Source organism: Gavialis gangeticus, unplaced genomic scaffold (assembly GCF_001723915.1).
Source record: "Gavialis gangeticus isolate Ggan-Ray unplaced genomic scaffold, GavGan_comp1, whole genome shotgun sequence".
In the NCBI taxonomy this organism is placed as follows: domain Eukaryota; kingdom Metazoa; phylum Chordata; order Crocodylia; family Gavialidae; genus Gavialis; species Gavialis gangeticus.
The window spans coordinates 35,858,299-35,864,298 of NW_017729031.1; positions in this window are offsets into that span (position 1 = coordinate 35,858,299).

The following is a 6,000-nucleotide window of genomic DNA, read 5'->3' on the forward strand; positions in this document are numbered from 1 at the left end:
CTGCTGGAATTAGGAGTCTGCTTGTGATTTTAAATCAAAGTTGACAAGGTTCATGTTTACTGTTGCATTTAATCTTATCAGCATTGTGAGGAGCCTAGAGGCTATTTTAGCAAAGGATGGTACGTAAACATAATTTCTATCAGTCAAGATAATCCTTTAAAATTAAGAATATGCAAACAACTCTAAAAAGGTTGGCATGGTTGTTTGCTTCTATAGGGACCATACATCCTGGGGCGCTGAGGTCATGTTGGCTATACGGATGGTAATAAAGCCCCCTAGGAAATATTTGAATGTCAGACGCACCCTGGGAGTGTGGAGAATGTGAAGGAAGGTATCCACATCATACATCAGTGGTGCTCAACCTGTTTAAACTCAAGTCACCCCTCATTAGATGCCAGGCACCCTTTGGGAAATGCCAGCTCTTAGTTTCCACTGTTGTAGTTTGACTGCAACAAAAGAATAGAGCAATTTTCTATGTTGTCAAGAACTCAGAAAGATCAAAAGAGGTCAGAATATTTTTAATACTGTGGATTCCTAATTGAAATCTCTGGGTGTATCTTATGAATCATGTTTGTGCACCTAGCAGTGCCAGCTTTGCCTGGCACCCCACGGTACCCTTGAAAGGCTCTCACAGCTACCTGATTGAGAATCACCATCTTAAATAGTTAAGGATCAGTTGTAAATACTCTCTATGCAATATCTCTTTAATTAATTGTAGCTTTGAGTAACTCCGAAGAGGACCAGATAAGGAATGTAGAGAACAGATGAAAATGGTGATGGGCAAGAGAAAGGAATAATATTGAGCTGTGTGCAGCCATGTGTTAGGAGGGCTTTGGTGTATGCACCTAACACACAGTTTAGCACTTGCTGTTCACAAAGGGATTTCATCCTGGCAAATTCTGAACACCTCCAGAGGGAAAGGCAGTGGTCTGATTCATGAAAACACATCTGCACTTAACCTTTAAGCACAATACTTAAGCCCCTTCCAAGCTTACACTTAAGTACATACCAGACCAATTCCTGGAGCAGAAACATTTTTTTGAACTGGGGATTAAGAAAGCTCAGCACCATCTACGTAGGGTCAGGCTGCTGGTCAGGAACAGACAAGTTAAGGATCTATTTCTGCTGAAAAATGCTATCATTCCCGGCACAAACGGGATATTTATAACCCACGCTCCTGTAAACAGGAACAGGCAACTCTGTGCACGCTGTCTGCTGCAGAAATGACACTTCTGTGAACCGTCTCTCACTAGGGTGTTCAGCAGCAATCATTTCATTGAAACAAAACAAAAAAAAAGACCAGAAATCAAGCCTCATTTGTACAGCAAATCCTTCGCATTTCTTCACTACAGCTAGTAATTATTTTTTGAATGTGCAATGTGAATGTTTTAAGCATATAGGAGACCTTCAGGCATTCATGCAGCCATGGTGCCCCCCCTAGAAGTGGTGAATAAATCTAAAAAATTGAAGTAGCTGCGGGTTTTACTTGCTCTGATCCCACGGGGTTGCACAGTGCATTGGCTATTCCATGAGTTATCCATGGCACAGTTTATTATATGAATTATCCATGCCACAATGTAAGGACACCTTGTGTGGGACGAGTAGTGGGTAAATAATTGCAACCTCTACGGGAGGGAAAAAGCCAGGGCAAACCAGAGGGGCGGTCTGTGTCCGGACCCCGCAGAAAAGACTCCCTTTTCATTCCTGACAGCCACATCCTGCCTCATCTCCACACCAGGCTCTTCAAATGGGAGCGTTTTATTGGAGATTGGTTTGAAAACCCCCATCTCGATTGAATTGCCTCAAACCTGGGAAGACTTAGGAGCTGAACCAGAATTTACAGCTCTTCGTCATCTGGCATTTTCATCTTGTGTAGCATGTAGCCACCAAGGGGGAAAAAATTAAAAAAAATAAAAAATAAATCAAGGTCCTATTGCATCCCCATCTACTCGTAAGACCTGAATCTAACTACCTCATTTCAGCTAGGAATCAAACCAGGAACCCTTCAAATGCACCCACAGCAGTCTCTGCATCATTTGTTGGCATTATTAAAAGAGTCTTCTCAAAATAGAAAAGCAAGCAATGGGGCATTGTGTTTCATAGGACTGATTTTTATCTCAGAGATTTTACAATCCAATTTCCTCCATGCATGCGCTGCTCCACTGGGGCCTTTTATGTGAGGCATTCGCTAGAATAACAGTGCATTTCCATTTGTATCTCTTTTGTTGCACATAAAAGCTCAATTAGTATTCCGATTCACTGTCACCCTGTACCTATTTAATGAACTTTTATCCACTTCCATGTTCCTTAAGTTTAATTAACTAAAACGGAGCTAGTAGCTCAGCATTTATTAAATGCTTTTGGAATAAAACATAATCTTTTTCTTTGAAAGCTTTTATCGGGAGCCAGCAAGCAAAAATCTTTTGGTCCAGACTAAAAAGATTTGTACTTTATCACTGTATAACAATTCTATGTGGGGCTCATCATGGTTTAAAACAAAACAAATTAAGATCAGCTTGAATTATGATCTGTGTAATACTGTCCTTAATGCCGAAGCCCCTTGAGGATTGCATTAAAACGTCAAAATGCAGTGCAGTTGAGATGTGCCAAGTGAAAGATCATGGGAATTCTCTCAAAATGCAAATGCTAACCTTCATATTTGCTAACCCATCTGTGAGCCGAGTTGAGTAACAAGGCACGATGCACATTCAAGTTGCGATTCTAGCGCCAGGCTGATCTGCAGCTCTTTCTTCAGCAAACCTAGATTGGCACATGTTCTTCCTGTGAGATGAGCCCCAGCACCAAGGTGTCCTTCTATATATGGCTTTCAACTCTACAAGGTTTGGTGGAAATCCAGATTTTTTTAAGCTCATGATAGATTGGAGCTTTTTGTAACCTTTAGATGACAAACTGGATTTAGGATAAGACACTTCTTTCGTTTGCCTTGACTGTTGAGACCCAGTATTGCAATTGGCACCCAACTTTCTTCTTCCCTGCGTGAATGAACTGATTTGCTATTTCTTTGGTTTTTCAGAGGGTCTCTTACAAAACCTTTCTTTGGTTTTTCAGAGGGTCTCTTTCTGCTGCGATTTATGAAACTAACTTTAATCTCTATTGCTTTGTAGTATACCCACAAACTTTCCCCTCTGCGTGAACAAGAAAAATCCCATACAATTGGTAGCGAATGCTCATATACTACAAGGCTGGAAATCAAGTACAGGATAGGAAACAAGCAGAGTGACTTCAGAGACACTGAAGATCATGAAGTACCACATTGAAAAGAAGGGCAGATCTTCAAAAATGTGTTGAAAATTATGATGGTGAGAATGGTTTGATTGGCAGACAACTATGGGATATATACCAAGAGCTCTACGGAGCAGCACAAAACAAGAGACAGGTGCTATTGTGCACTGACAGTTTGCTAGGGCTGTGCATTATTTGTCCTGTTGGATGTGGCACATTCATAATATTATCCTTCCTGCATCTGTCTATCCTCTTTGTTTAGCTGTATTTCTCTGAAATCAAGTTAAAAATCTTAAATGGGATGGTAGCACACAAATACCATTTTATATTATATTTACCTTTGTAGTTTTTATTATTTCTTTGCCATTAGCATGCCGTTTCGTTTTCCTTCCTGCAAATAAAAACAGTTGGAAGATTCTCTACCGCCGCTGCTTAACTGGGGGGAGGATTCGTTAATGCTGGGAACAGACATTGTGTTTATCACTGGATAAGTTGCGCCTGTGTTTGTCCCCAAACTAAAACATCCTGGGACTGATGCGTCTCCACGCTTGTAATCAGGGTTTAGCAAATGGCTGAATTCAGGGCTGCATTTTTTTTTTTTGCCACTGATTCAATGATGCAATCCTGGGATAACTGTTCAGAGGTACTTTGCAATATTCTGGGATAAACTATTTCTACGTCTTATGCAGTGAACATTAATTTTTTTAGGATTTATTCTGGGATAGTGGGCACGGATATCTGTACAACTGCACTTTGTCCTGGGATAAAATATTTTAATTCTGAAATCTGTTCTGTTTACAGCCTTCATTTCACTGACCACATTTGTCTTACAATAATTATTTAGCTACATTGCTCTGCTCTTACCCAACATTGTTCTCCTCCCCAGAAGCAGTTGCTGTTCAGCGAGAGAGTGATTCCTCTATGTATATGGACTGAGAGGTTCAAATCTACACAATGATAATTGGGTGCCTAAATTCCTCCAGAGTTTGAAAAATCCAGGAGGTTTTTATGTGGCAAATGCACATGTTCCTTCACCCATAATGGCCATCCGGAGTATGAAGCAATCAGGGCTCATAGTAGAGATGACATCTTTTATTAGACCAAGAAGATTTGCAAATAAATTTCTTTAATTTAAAAAAAAATTCTTTAAAAATAATTTAAAATTCTTTAAAAAAATTTGCAAGAATCTTGTTGGTCTAATAAAAGAGATCATCTCTACTACGAGCCCTGATGGCTTTTGCTTCTAGACCAATACGGCTACAACCTGGATACCCAACATCCTGAGTATGATGTTGCTGGAAAGCTGGAGGATGAGGCAGCAAGTTACTTTTAGGCCCTGGCAAGAAAAAGCAAAGATGTTTCTGCTGTGATTTATGAAACTAGCATTAATCTCTATTGCTTTGTAGTATACCCACAAAAAACGCCTTTGGAGATTGATTAAAGGCATCTGTTTCAGCTTTCACTCAATTGCAACAGCTCTTTTTGCTTCATAAACTAGAAAGCAAGAGAGATTACTCCTTAAACAAAGCCCACAGTATCCATCTTTCTGAGCAATTACTATATTCAGTGCTCTCTATTAAAGGTTATAGATGCATCTGGGTTGTGTGTGTTCGCTTCATAATACTGGCCCTTTATTATAGGATCTTTTCCATAATCAGTATAACAATAAAATCCGAAAGACCCAAAATCTCCTTTTCCTCCCCACCCTCAAGCCAACCACAGTAGCTTTGTTATTGATGCTAAACAATAAACCTATTGTCCCTTTAAAGAGCTGAAACACTTTAAAAAAACCACAGGAAAGAAAAAAGATCATCTCTTCCAGACCCACCTCCGTTTTCCTTACTCTTGGATTCAGCCCTCAAAGACTGGTTTAATTCAGAATTAATTCTGCCACCCTCAGTAAGCTAGACATTTGCTCCTTCTGTGAAACTATGATGAATCCTCCCTCCTTTTGTCTAAAAGTTTCATCCTTTGTTTCTTGGCACCTTTTTCTTTCACTTCTCTTGAAATAGGCTCATCCATTCACATGACTTCAATGACTATATCTGTATGACACAATCACAGGGTCTGACCCACGGCTCCACACTGAATCCCATGTCTTGGTCCTTCTCCCTGAAATCTCCCTTTGGTGGTCTGATGATCATTCTCCATGAAGCATGGACAAAACTCAGCTTCTTTTTTGGCATCTCAGATGGTAACATCATCCTCCCTTGCTATATGAGGTTGTGCCCAGCAGTCACCTCCAGCTCCTCTCTGCCTTCTGCGCAGGGTCTTTCCAAATCCAGGGGCAGGGGCTCAAAACAGAAGCCGGCTGAGGCCACAAGGGCTGGAGCCTGAGCTAGAGGGGGCAACTGAGGCAGCTTGAGGTCAACAAGAGGCTGAGACTAAAAAGCCAGGCTAGAGTCAGTAGACCTAGGCTACCAGTCCACAGCCAGAGTAAAGCTGAAGCCTATAAAGAAAGGGAAACAGTGACAGTGTGATGACTGTGAGGCTTGGGTATGGTTGTAGGGGTGGAAGGAGGCCACGAATAGTCATAGTTTCATAGTTTCATAGATTAAGGGTCGGAAGGGACCTAGTAGATCTTCTAGCCTGACCCCCCGCCAGGGCGGGAGAACAACAAAACCCCAAAACAAGAAACGGGACTCAAATAAGTCCAGCCAGGTAGGCATCCAGCCTCTTCTTAAAGACCCCCAGGGTAGGGGCCAGCACCACTTCCCTTGGAAGTTGGTTCCAGCTCCTAGCCGCCCTAACTGTGAA